General features: G+C 42.1%; 1 long non-coding RNA gene across 1 annotated transcript in view; it reads right to left on the bottom strand.

Annotated features, from left to right (window-relative positions):
• Positions 1 to 10,752, bottom strand: part of LOC138113227 (uncharacterized) — a 246,140-nt gene extending 235,388 nt beyond the window's left edge. The window contains exons 1-2 of the long non-coding RNA XR_011152052.1: positions 10,694 to 10,752; positions 7,964 to 8,519 (exon numbers count right to left, since the gene is read on the bottom strand). This is a non-coding gene — a long non-coding RNA (uncharacterized lncRNA). The remainder of the gene's footprint in view (positions 1 to 7,963; positions 8,520 to 10,693) is intronic.
• Positions 10,753 to 12,441: the final 1,689 nt, after the last annotated feature.

The raw sequence follows: 12,441 nt of genomic DNA on the forward strand, positions 1-12,441 counted from the left end.
GGCCTGCGGTAATAGCCAAAGATAAAACTTCTTGTTCCAGAGGTTTCCAGCTGTGGTTCTGATGGCTGCCCTCCTCCCTTCACCCCAATGTCTGCAACACTCTGGCTGAAACATGCAGCCGCTGAACTGCTCGCCCTTGAAAAGCCAAGGAAGCCAAACCACATCTTCCCCGTTTTGCTGGATCTCCTTCTGCCTTTCCCACACTGTGTGCAAGATTCTTGTTCTGTGTTCTGTTCCAGATCTTGCTTCTCAAACACCTCTCCCTACTTCAAACACTTCTGCTTTCCACATCCCCTCCCTCCTTCCACCTAATTTTTAAACCTCTGTCCTCACTTCCTACTGGCCAAAGCCCTTCTCAAGAGAAAAGGCTTTTCATTATGTCTACAGGAAAACATAGACAGATCTTTAATTTATCTTTATTAGGTACAAATTATTTCCTAATTATTCCTTTTAGCCTGTTACATTACCTTATGCCTGTGTTGCTATTTCACTTCCCTCTGAATCATATCTAATTTGAAATTGGTGTGACTCAGTTGAGGACTACAAAGCAATAAAATATTACTTAAGTTTGTTTTAAAAGTTCCTCACTTTGCCCAGACCATTCACACAGGCAAAGCATCACATGCACCATCCTGTATTAATAATAACTTTTCAAATTTTGTATTTCAAGAAAGATGACAAATGCTTCAGGACACAAATAAAAATGGCAAAAACTGTTCTGCTGACAAGTCAGTTACAGACAGTGCAACTTGCTCAAATTGTCATATCAAAATTTGATTTTTGCAAAAAGAAAAAGCTGTTACTTTATTTGGCAAGGTGGTTCAAAAGTCCAGCTTAGCTCAGTTCTTTTGTGCAGAGGGAAGAGTAGTGAGTGGTTTGTATCATTTACAGCTAATCCTACCCTTTCTTTCAGTACCCAGATACTGTATTTATTTCTTCAATGCACATAATCAGATCACTGCATTCTTTCTAATTAAATTAGTTTCCTCTATACAGCCCTTCAGTGTTACCCTAGGAAACAAAGACAGGGCAATAAAACCAAAAGCCCACTATGGACTCAGACAGTTAGAGAGTTCCCCAAACTTAAATCAGAATGGTGTTTACAGGAAGGTAATAATGTATATCATTTCAAATTTAGGGTTTATGTGCCCCCCAGTGTTGTTTTCTTTGATGATTTCACCTTCAAGTCACCTCTATAAGGTAGTGAGGTGAAATTACCCCTAATTTAGGGGTACAGACTCCAAGCACAGAGTGAAGTTGGTTCACTCGAGGTGACATGTGGAGTCTGTGCCAGCCTTGGAATCTGGGAACAGATACTCCACATCTTCCCCAAGGATCTGACCACCAGAACTAGCGGCCCTTAGTGCAGTAAGTCCTCCTTGGAAACACCACAGGGGATCCTTGTTAATGGCATTGGCAAGATCAGGGAAAATACTTGTATTACTACAGAATAAAATACAAATCAAACCCCTGCACACGGGTGAGGGCAAGGTGGGAGAAAAGCAGCCCCTGAGATTCACTGAGGTTTCCAGGAGCAGGAGTGGGGTATTTAGCTTCACGTCAATTTCTAAATCTTGCCAAAAAGGAAGAAGATAAGATCCAGTCATGTTGGCTTTTCCTACTTCAGCCACTGTGTAAGGCAACTGCTGAGGTTTTCAAGACCGGAAGAAAACTCAACTATTTTTATATCACTTTTATTGGGGGGGGGAGAAGTTATATATTTTGGAAGAGGAAAGAAGAAGCTCTCATTCCAAGAACTCAAGTCATTAATTCCTATAGCCCAAGGCAAGAACTCTCACGTGGGGGGGTTACAAGGTCACCCATGAAGTTGCTGGCAGAGTTGTATTTCCCATCCCCTTTGCTGGGATTAACACCTTCTGCAAAGCACAATCAACTTTTAAGGCACAAGATAAAATTTTAACAGTGCTCCTAATTAGTACCAACAGTGGCAGTTTCTGTGATGGCTACAAGGGCCTCAGTGAGGGTCCATAAACTCCATTTCACTTGGCTCAGCCATCTATCAGGTGATAACCACTGCTACCTGCTACCCACCTGGACTGGCTGCAGAAGGAGATATACAACAGTTTGGTTGAAAAGGGCATTAAAGATCATCCAGTTCCACCTCACTCCACGGGCAAGGACACCTTCCACTATCCCTTGTTGCTCCAAGCCCCATCCAACCTGGCCTGGCAAACTTACAGGGCAGACTGAGCAACCTGTGCCAGGGCCTCCCCACCCTCACAGTCAAGAATTCCTTCCCACAGACAAGGATGAAGCTGCAATTGCCATTGAACTGCTTATTCCTACAGCATATTGTGATAGGAATTTTAGTCGGGATACCTGGCAGCAGGCTTTGGTTTATTTTCAGGGCACAAACTTGGCTGTTGTGCAGATTTGTTTATGCCACTGTGAAATGTATATTCGGCTGTGTCGCTCGGATAAACTTTTCCCCAAAAATCCCCACTAGAACAGCAGTGAATGGGATTTACAGCTCGAGCTCCCCAGCACCTTTACTGCACAAAAACTGTTTATTAGCACAAGTTTTCCCTTTGTATGTTGTGTTTACTTGTTTCCCAGCAGGGTCTGATGATGTTAATGGACTCACAGCAGTGCATTCTACTTCTGTTATTACAGGTCTAATTCAGTCATTAACATTTCATTAATGGACTGGCCTCCTCGCTGTTTGCATGGCTGTCTAGATATTGATGAGCTTTCTAGTATAGAAAACTGGTATTTAAGGCAGACTCTTAAAGGTCTATTAAGATGCTCGTGAACCTTCATCGCATTCTGTCATTTATTTTAGCAGATAAAAGCCAAACCCTCGGATGAATTTGCATTGCAAAAGTTTTCAGCACCTGAATAGAAAATTAATTCCATGCGAAAACCCCAAGGAGAGGGGAAAGAAAAAAACAAAGATTCCACAGTTACATCACTTGGATACAAATCTTGAGTTCCTGCCTTAAAACCAGTGTGGCTCGGCACTGCCAAGTGTGCTGCACTCTACCTTGGAAGGAACTGCACTTCCCTGGGACACAAATTGATTCCTCTTTCCAAGGGGGTTCTGCAGCTCCACTAGCTCCCAATTTCAAACTGAACTGGAGTTCCTAATCTTTCCCACAACCCACTCCATCAGAAACAGTGTTACTGGTCCAGTGGAATTAATCAAACTAAGAGGCTGCCTGGAATATGGAGGCAGTGGCCTTGGGGAGCTTTGACAGGATCACCAAAGAGGAAGATTTATCACATTTTTAGACTTCAGTAACTTTCTGGCTTCATCAACAGAGTACTGGAATCCAAAAACAGTCTTGATAATACCTGTACCCCAGTGGAAGGTAAATATCCTTAGGAAATTGCTCAAAGGAGTTATGAGGTGCTTCCTTTTACAACATTTCTGCTTTTTTCCTGCTAAAATGTGGGTTTTCAGGCACCCCAGAGAATTAAAATACACTGCATCATATCATATGAGTGTCTGATGCAAGCACTTCATGAAAATTACTAATTTGATGTCGTAATTACGCTTGTAGTATGGAATTATTAAGCACTGTCATATTGCACAGTAAATGGAACTTATACTGGTGTAATAAAATGTATTTCAATTCCACTACAATAACTTTAGCACAGTCTTTAATGGGACCCACAATTAACAAAAATAAGATGCAGCCAGGAAAAACACAGTTGAAGAGTACCCTATACTGCAATATTAGGTCACAACAGATATAATTTGTGAGCTTCTTTATGTGCCAGTTTACATTTATGAACACCTGCAACTTATGTTTTCCTGACAAAATGAGATGTTAAAAAGCCGAGGTAAGATTAGAGGCCAGTAAACAAAATCCCCGGTGTAATTTCCCTTAATAAATTCTGCATTATCCATGCCTTTGACTTCAGCTTTATAAATGGAGCTCTAAATATTATTGATCCTAAATTCATATCTTTTTAAGGATCTTCCTGGCTCAGTCAGGCAGGTCTATGCCAGGATGACATGAAAATAGATCTCTTATTATGGAATCTGAAGCTTGTTATTTTGATAAATGTAGCAATGTTTGAGCAATCAGAGGGTGGAGGGCAACAAGAAAGGAGGGATACTATTTTAATATTAATATGTTCAAGTGGTTTTTCTCCTCAGTAGAACTTTCCCAGCCCAGAATGTATGAGCTACTTATTTAATGGAGGGAAAATAAAAGAAAAGAGGAAAAGAAAAAGGGAAAAAAAATAAAGAAAAAAAATTATAAGAAAAGATGCCAAATCCCCATCTCAACATTTTTCTTTTGTCTGTCAGGGTAAATAAAATGAAAAAACAACCACAACAGGAGAGGGGGGGTGGGGGGTGGAAAACCCAGTCAGCTAAAATGTCATGACTTGCTTCTCTGCAGGTGTCAACTTGACTTCACTGAAATGGCACAAAACTTTGATTTTCTCATCAGGAAAAAATGTTTATTCCCTCTACCAGACCTAACAGATAAGAACACACTGCGTGCAACATTGCATATTTTGATCCCGTGTCTAACTGCTCTTGAGACACATGCTAAAAATATTTTGTGTGCTTTGCCTCAAATTGTTGCCATGAATTATTGAATTGAGCTGTTGCTTTTTCATTAAACTGGCAGCCTTAATAATTTAAACACTGGTCTTTAAGAGACTTACTGTATATTGATGATCTTCATGGGAAGAAAGAGAACCTCCCAATTATTTTATATCTGCCTTGATTTTTTTGGTAGGGTTTTAATGCATTGCATGATTTACCCTGCATTCCTGGATGCCCTGTATTATTTTAGCACACCAGACGACATTTTTCTCCATTTGATTTGTCATTGAGAATTTAGCTCAGATATTCCTGTGGCCAGCTTTTCCAGGCATGGGGAAACTCAGACCTTCTCAATGTTCAGGTGCAGCTCATGGGTAGGGTTTCAATTTACTCCAGGAAATAAGGTAGGAAATAATATTCAAAGTTTTATATGTCTGTGTGGGTCTGGTCCATTGGATGGCAACTTTCTTATTCTGAGGAATATCTGCTGCTCCAAAGGAAAAGCAAAAACTAAGGGAATGTGAAAGAGTTCAGAAGTTGCAGCCTGATTCAATGAAAAGCTCAACTTTCTTCTCAACTAAAATGATTTTTTAAAAAAATATACTTTCTGTGGGGCGACAATCACTGAAAAATGAAGGGTTTGGAAAATTTGTTGGCAAATCATTGCACTGGTGGCTTTACCGAGTCCCCATATCTTTGGAACCTCCCTCAATTACACTGCAAAACATCAAGGCGAGAAGTGTTTCAAAGTACCTCCCCAAAACCCAGAATAAACTCTCAACTCCCACAGCCTTCTTGTGGTAGAACTAGAGATGATAAAAATCAGAAATTCTGGGAGTCAGTTGATGTCTCTGATCCACGGTGATGTGTCACTTCAGTAACACCAATGCTCATTTTGCACAGCACAACAGCAACAAAAATTACAAATATTAACTTCAAACACCACATAAAGTATGAATAATCTCCATTGCTACAAATTTTTAGAATGCATCATATTTCTTTCCCACATATGTCCTCGTAGCCTCATAAAACAAACTGTTTCATTATATGGGCTTGTGTATATATATCACAAAATGTTAGCTACTGCTAAAAGTATGAAAATAGATTTTGACATTGGAGAATTATTTTCCTACTCTCCTGTGCCTCTGGATCTAAAGGCAGAGCTACTCAGCTGTTTAATCTGGCCTGAGTCCAGGACTGCATTCCATGGTGAGATGCCAGGAGCAGCGATGCCACATGAAACGGGAGTTATCTTCTGCAAACTCGCAGTGATCACAGGGCAATTTGTATTTGAACTGATAGAAAGAACAATCTCATCTAGTTTTCTTGTCTGGTCAGGAGAGATTTTCATTTGGGCAACTAAATTTTGTCTTATTAATCAGAAGATGTAGGAGATGCTGTGATCGCTTCACTACACAGCATTTGCCAAGCCTTCCATGCCGTATCCATCGAAATACCTTGCCCTGCCCTCCCTGAGCATGTCTGCAGTCCTGAATTACAGCAGCGGCTCACAAACTGCAGAGAGCAGCCATTAGATGTGGGTTTAAGTTATACAGACAAACTATTAAGTGTTGAAAGCTAAATGCATATGAAAAAGAAACACTTTTTTGTCCAGTTTTACACTTTACCACTTGTCAGAACTGTCAAGATGGGAAAGCCTGTTTGCCTTCTGTCCTTCAACTTAAAGTAGCTGTATGTGATGCCCTTTTAATTAATTCCCAATCCAGTCTGCTGTTCAGTTCATTAGCTTCCGAAAGTTTAGATGATATAAAATGTATACATTTAAAGTGGCAAAATTAAAGAGTTTTCCTTGCGGTCTGTGAAAAACTACTCACCCTCTAACTTCTCCTCTAACACTTGAAGAAGAGTAGAGAGTCCAGGAAAGGAAGGACTTTCATTAAAGCATTGTCCTGGGTTGCAGTGTATTCTATTCCCATCCTCATGAGCTGTTGGAACCAGGTGGGGCAGCATTTCCTTGCCTCCTCCCTCCAGACTACCTTCTGTTAATGAGCCTAAACAACACTCGGCCTCATCACTCATCATCCAATTGTGAGATGCTCCACCCAGAAGGAGGAACCAAGCATTCCATCTTAGATATAATCTGAGATTCTGAACACCAGAGACTACCCTTTCCACTGGATTCCCAGAGGACAGGAGCTACACAGCCACCACTGGACCTTCTGAGGAAGAGCAGACCCCTTTCTACAGGATCATTCTTCAGCAGAACCACATCCACCACTTCAGGAGGACTGCAGCCACCATCTTATCAGACTGCCACCACCACCCTAACTAAGAGGGTGTCAGGCTGTATCCTGACTCTGTCAGTTTAACCCAGTGTTTTCTGCCTTTATTTTTTGATTTCCCTGTTAAATTGTTTTTCTGACTTGGTGCCTCCCACTGGTTTGTTTTCAAACTAGTACAAGCATACAACTCAATCAACATACAGGTGCCACAAGAAGACAGAGAATAAAAGCTAAGAAATTATGTTTATGCTCACTGCTATCACCTGATATCTCAAAAAAAATATCTAACACAAACCACGTGGATGAAAATAACCAAAAAACTATTTAAGAGTAATGTAAAGAAATTTTATCTCACCTGCAGTATCTCCACTTTTCCTCCTTAAGCTGTTGCCATTTCAAGATGACTTTGAATTTGCTAGAAATATTCAATTTGTTTATTATAGGCAATATACTCTCTTCCTGATAGGGAGACATTGAAGCACCTCCTGGTGCATTAGGGACAGCCTATGAGCAAATACTCCTTTATTCTGTGACATCCCCCGGGTGAAAATGGGCTTTAAAAGCCTGGTTCCCCATTTCCTGCCACTGGAGGGTTTAAACAGATGTCGGGATGGGGCACACCAGGTGAACAAGGATGCTAGGAGCCAGTTTAATTTTGATCTGTCTCAACACCGCTTATCAGAGGCAGGCAGGGGAGGGGATGCACATGTGCCATGTGTAGGAGGCAACCAGGAGAGGATGGAGAAAGCCTTATCTCTGGGGAGGCTTTGTCCAGCACCTAGTTCATGTCTCACATGGGACAGGCGGCCAGCAGGACACTGCACCCTCCGGAGAGCTTCTCCGACTGGATGGAAAAGGGTGTCCGCCAATGGACTGCGGTGCAACCTCGGCCTGGGCCAGTGCTCCCCTGCCGGCGGGCGGACCTCCGGAGGGGCCGGGGCTGGAAAACTGCCACACAAGCTCGGGGGATTCCTGGGTCTCGCGGTTTTGCTTTGTCTCTAACCAGCGGGGCTTTCGGGTCTTGTCCTTTTTTGCCCTGCTTTCTGGCTCTTCTGCCTTTGCTGGCGCCCGCTCGCTCCCCCTGGACGCCGGGCGCCCTCCGAGCCTCGTGTGAGGCCCGTGTCCTGCCCTACCCCTCGCCCGTCCTGCCTCCCCGTGTCCCTGCCCGCTTCACCGCTGCCTTCCTGCCTCTTACCCTGCTCTGCCGCTCCGGCCCCGCGCTGTGGCCGTGCCCAGGGTCCCGCAGCTCCTGCCCGGTCCGCGCTCACCCGGTGCCCGGCCGCCGGAGCTGTGCCCGGCCTTCCGCTGGGAGCGCCCGCCTTTTCCCTCTGTCCTCTCCCTCTCTCTTTGGCTGTCCACCCTTTTTCATTTTCCTTCCTCTTTCTCCGTCTTCTCTACCCTTCTGTAGTAGTAGGACAATTTCCTTTTCCTTCTCAATAAACGGCTCTCAGGTACGATGTTGTCTCGTTTGACTTAATTTCATCCTAGGGCATTTGTTTTAAAAGAACTCCTCGCAGCACCCCCGACTCCTTGCCCGAAGATGATTCTTCCACAACACAAAACTACGAGTTTAAACACTAATAACATACAAGGAGGTTTTACAAGCAGCACATGCAAGAGTGATTAATGAACTGGTTTCTGCAGCAATGTCCAGGTGTAAAATAAGCAGGTGTTTCATGATGCTGCAGCTGCTGTGTGTTTCCATGTTCCCCAGATCTTCTAGCTCTCACACTCAAGGAAATCATTTTCACCTGTGCAAAGATGACACAAACATAAGAGTCCTAGCTTGGTATCATCCTGTAGTGCTTTGGATGAGAGGGAAACATGGGAAAGATGTAAGGCTGCAGAGGAAGGGACTCGTTAGGGAAATGTACAGCAGCACATCAGAACTGTCCACTCCTATTGCCATAAAAAATACTTGCAGGAAGAAAGAAACAACCAGAGAAAAACTAAAGAGATGTATTACCATTTAATGGGTAATTGTAGACAACCTTCTAGAGACCATAAAATAAAAATCAACCAAAATGGAAAGGAAGTCCTGGCTGGTTCAGGGTATGTTAAAGGTGTTGAATGTTTTTCCTGTTGAAACGAGTAGAAGCTTGGGGAGATGAGGGAAAAGAGATGGAAGAAGATGCTGTAAATATAAAATGAGCATCAGAGCAGACAACCTTGCAGTCTGCACAGTCATCTTTTATGAGTTCCACCAGTGCTGGCTCTGAGCCTGCGCTGCTGCAGGTACCCATGGCCATGTCTACACTGGGCATCACAGCCCCCATCCTCTCTGGAAGGACCTGGGAACACTCAGCCAGGGGCTGTAAAGGGAATGCCACCACCTCTGGATGCGTGAGCGGCGGGATTTACGTGAGGAGCAAAGACCAGCAAGCGAACACAGCTGTTCCAGGCATTGCACAGCTTTTCATCCCTGAGCGCTTGCAGGCCTCCAGAAGGACACTCTGGGAGGTTGCAGGGCACCGTGCAGGTGGAGAGGGACCTCTTTTAGCGTTTCAAAATGTTTCTCAGCCTCAGGGCTGCATGTTCCAAGCAGGTTTCACTTGCACATTACCTCTTTTCCTTTGGACAGAACCGCCTTGCAGGTTCACCTGCCCTGGCTTCAAGGTTCAAGGCAAAGGCACAAGACCTTCCCAAAGCCTTGGGAAAATGTGCTCGCTTTAGAAAAGCTTTTCTTTATTGTTTTAATGAAAATTCACCATGGTTCTAATGGAAAAAAAATACCTTAAACAGACCTTTAACAAGAAATACAGGAGGGGGGGAGGACTCATTAAGTGTGAAGTTTGACAAGTATTAGTGGAACAAAAGAGCCCAGCAGACAAGCTTAAATACCAGATAACTGTCACCCTCTGATTGCCAGGAGGAGTTAAAATTCAGGTCTCCTGTCTGGAAAAAGTATTACAGGAATATATTCTGAACTTTGCACAGTTCATTTTTTGTTACGAATTAGATCCATCATGAGATTTATTGAGATGCCTCATGTTTAATAAAATACTCATAACAGTTTGTGATATTTCACAGGATAAATAACAGGATTGTTAACTGTGTTTGCATAGCAGGTCTCAGGATAATAAATGGTTCATTCAACAATGAACTGACAACAAGTTATTCAGGTTATAAATATATGGGAGATAAGAGTCAAAATAACAAAACTCAAAGGATCAGACATTCAGACAATACTGGAGTCCAAAACCAGGTTGCCCCATCATTTAAATTCTGAAACCATTTGAAATAAGAGGGTGGAAATTTCCACAGAAAGCATTTCCCAAGCCAAATCCACAACAGGACAGTGGAGACAACTGTTCTTTTATTTCCGACACAGCCCAAGACATCTCAATCTTCTCATGTTATTCAAATCTAATAAAAGATTAATACCCTTTTAGAATAAAATAATACAAAAGTATCTGAAGATAAACACATAAAAATTATTCATCCTGTCTCTGCCCCTCAAAGAACACATGAACAGAGAAAGTTCAATACATTTTAAAAAATACATTCTTTAGAAAATATGAACAAGTGAAGACTCTCTGAGTGTATTTGACTTCTAAATAAATTGCTTTCTTTTTTGGAATTGCTGAGAAGGCAGACACAGTGAGGTCAATGAGACTTACTGATTGCACAGTGTTACGGAAAATTAGGCTACTTATTTGGGAACTAAATATGGATGTTAAGAGCATTCAGTGAAGTCACACTTTTGAGCATTTTGGAGTTGGCCTACATTTTTAAAGAAAACTTTGAGACTTTGAGCAATAACTTTTTGGAAGAACCAGATATTTATGGTGTCTTTCGTAGCAATTAAAGGCAATTCAGAGAACTGAAAAGATGATTTGGGCAGGGGGGGAGGTGGCTTCAATTCCTGTAAGGAGACATCAATTTGCAATCAACTCAACTTAATTAGGGTGCTCCCAGTTCTTACCAGTTTTGACTCTGAGGTATTCGAAGGACAAGGAGTGGGTCCCCAGGATGGTGTTTGATTCCCACCTATATGTCAGGATAAAAAATGATGGAGAAGAGACAAGTTAAAGAGGAGGCACGAAGGGAAGGGTAGCAAAGAACCACTTTCTGTTATTAGTGTGTTTGTTCAAATTCAAAGAAAACTCCCCAAAAGTCATTCTCATCTATTTTTTTCCAGGCCAGTTTATCTCCAAAGTTTGTCCATCTGAGTTTCAGCGAGGAGCTGAGATGTTCATGTTGTTTAATTCTTTGATGTTCATAACAATAAAATGACCAAATATTAAAAACTCCCCTCTCCCCTCCCCAAAAAAAGAAAAATAAAAATGAATGTTTGAAATGGCCATTTCAAACTAAAACAACTGCTATTGCTATCAATTTAAGTAATCACTTTCCCAGCTGACAGATGCAAAGCTCTCCCTTCAGATAATGACTTTTCCAGCTGACAAGAGTCAGGGAACAGGAAGTGTATGTGGGGATAAGTGTTTGGGAATTAGAGGACAGCCAAAGTTTGTGGCTACCTGTATTATCTGCAGGAGGTTATTTTACTTCTACTGGCACATTTTTATCTGAAATCAGCATAAATGAATCTTTAAAAATATGTTTAGTGCAGCAGGATACTTTTTTTACAGTACTGTGCAATTTTGAGTTTGGTTTGGTTTTGTTTTGGTTTTTTTTTTTTTGAGATTAAACTCATTCCATAAGGCAGGAGCTGCAGTTTTCACCAGAGCTGTCACTGGGCAAGGAGAAAATGGTACATGGTGTTTGTTTCTGTCTGCACTCCAGCCAAACCTGTTCCCTGATTTCCAGCAGGGCTGGAAATGCAAATGCCTCCTGGCTAAAAGAAGTAAAGATCTTTTTTGAGACACGGCCCAAGCACAGAACTGGCAAACTGAGCTGTATTCCTACCCCTTCACTGTCCTGTGGAGTATTCAGGAGGTTACTCCCAGTTTGCAAAAGGAGAACCCTAAGATTTATCCAACACCTGGGGTACTTTTGCCCACCATAAATCCTCAGTGCTGTCGGATGTGGCTCAAAAGATGCAAATAATCAGCCAGTTCTTAAATGATCCCTCAGCTGGGCTCTAAGAGACCATTTAGAGTTACCTGTCCAAAATGGGTGCTCTTACTCACCTGGACATGCCACAGAGGACCCACCATGTCCTTGTCCCATGAGAGAAGAAAGTGTCTCTTCTCTCAGAAGAAAGTGTTCCTGTGCAGCAGGAAAGGAGAGGCCACGTTAAACCTCTCCCTGCATCTGTCAGGAGAAAAATCACTGAAAATCTGATGGCAGTTTCATGACCCAGCTTTTTCCCGTAGACCAACATGTCAGTCACCACTAAGTTGCCCTAAAATAACAGAACCTCCATTCTACATTAAAATAACTCTGCTGGGCTGATCATCATAAAAAGTTATAACCCAACATCAAATTTGAGCTTTTACCAGGAAAGGAAAGGCTGAGGAACTTTGGCTACAAGTCTGTAAAAGTATCACCCTAAGCCTGCACGTATGACTGTCAAGCTGATATGAGCTAAAATATTCCTCTTCATGATGACAGACTGAAATTTTTATTGGGTTTGACCAAATCAGAAGCAAAATATTGTGGGGGTTTTAATCATGTGTTCTCTATCCTGCAATATTAATATTGTAAAAAAAACAAAAAAAAAACAAAACCAAACCAAACAAACAAAACAAAAAACCCACCAATTTTATA

This window comes from Aphelocoma coerulescens, chromosome 7 (genome assembly GCF_041296385.1).
Source record: "Aphelocoma coerulescens isolate FSJ_1873_10779 chromosome 7, UR_Acoe_1.0, whole genome shotgun sequence".
In the NCBI taxonomy this organism is placed as follows: Eukaryota; Metazoa; Chordata; class Aves; order Passeriformes; family Corvidae; genus Aphelocoma; species Aphelocoma coerulescens.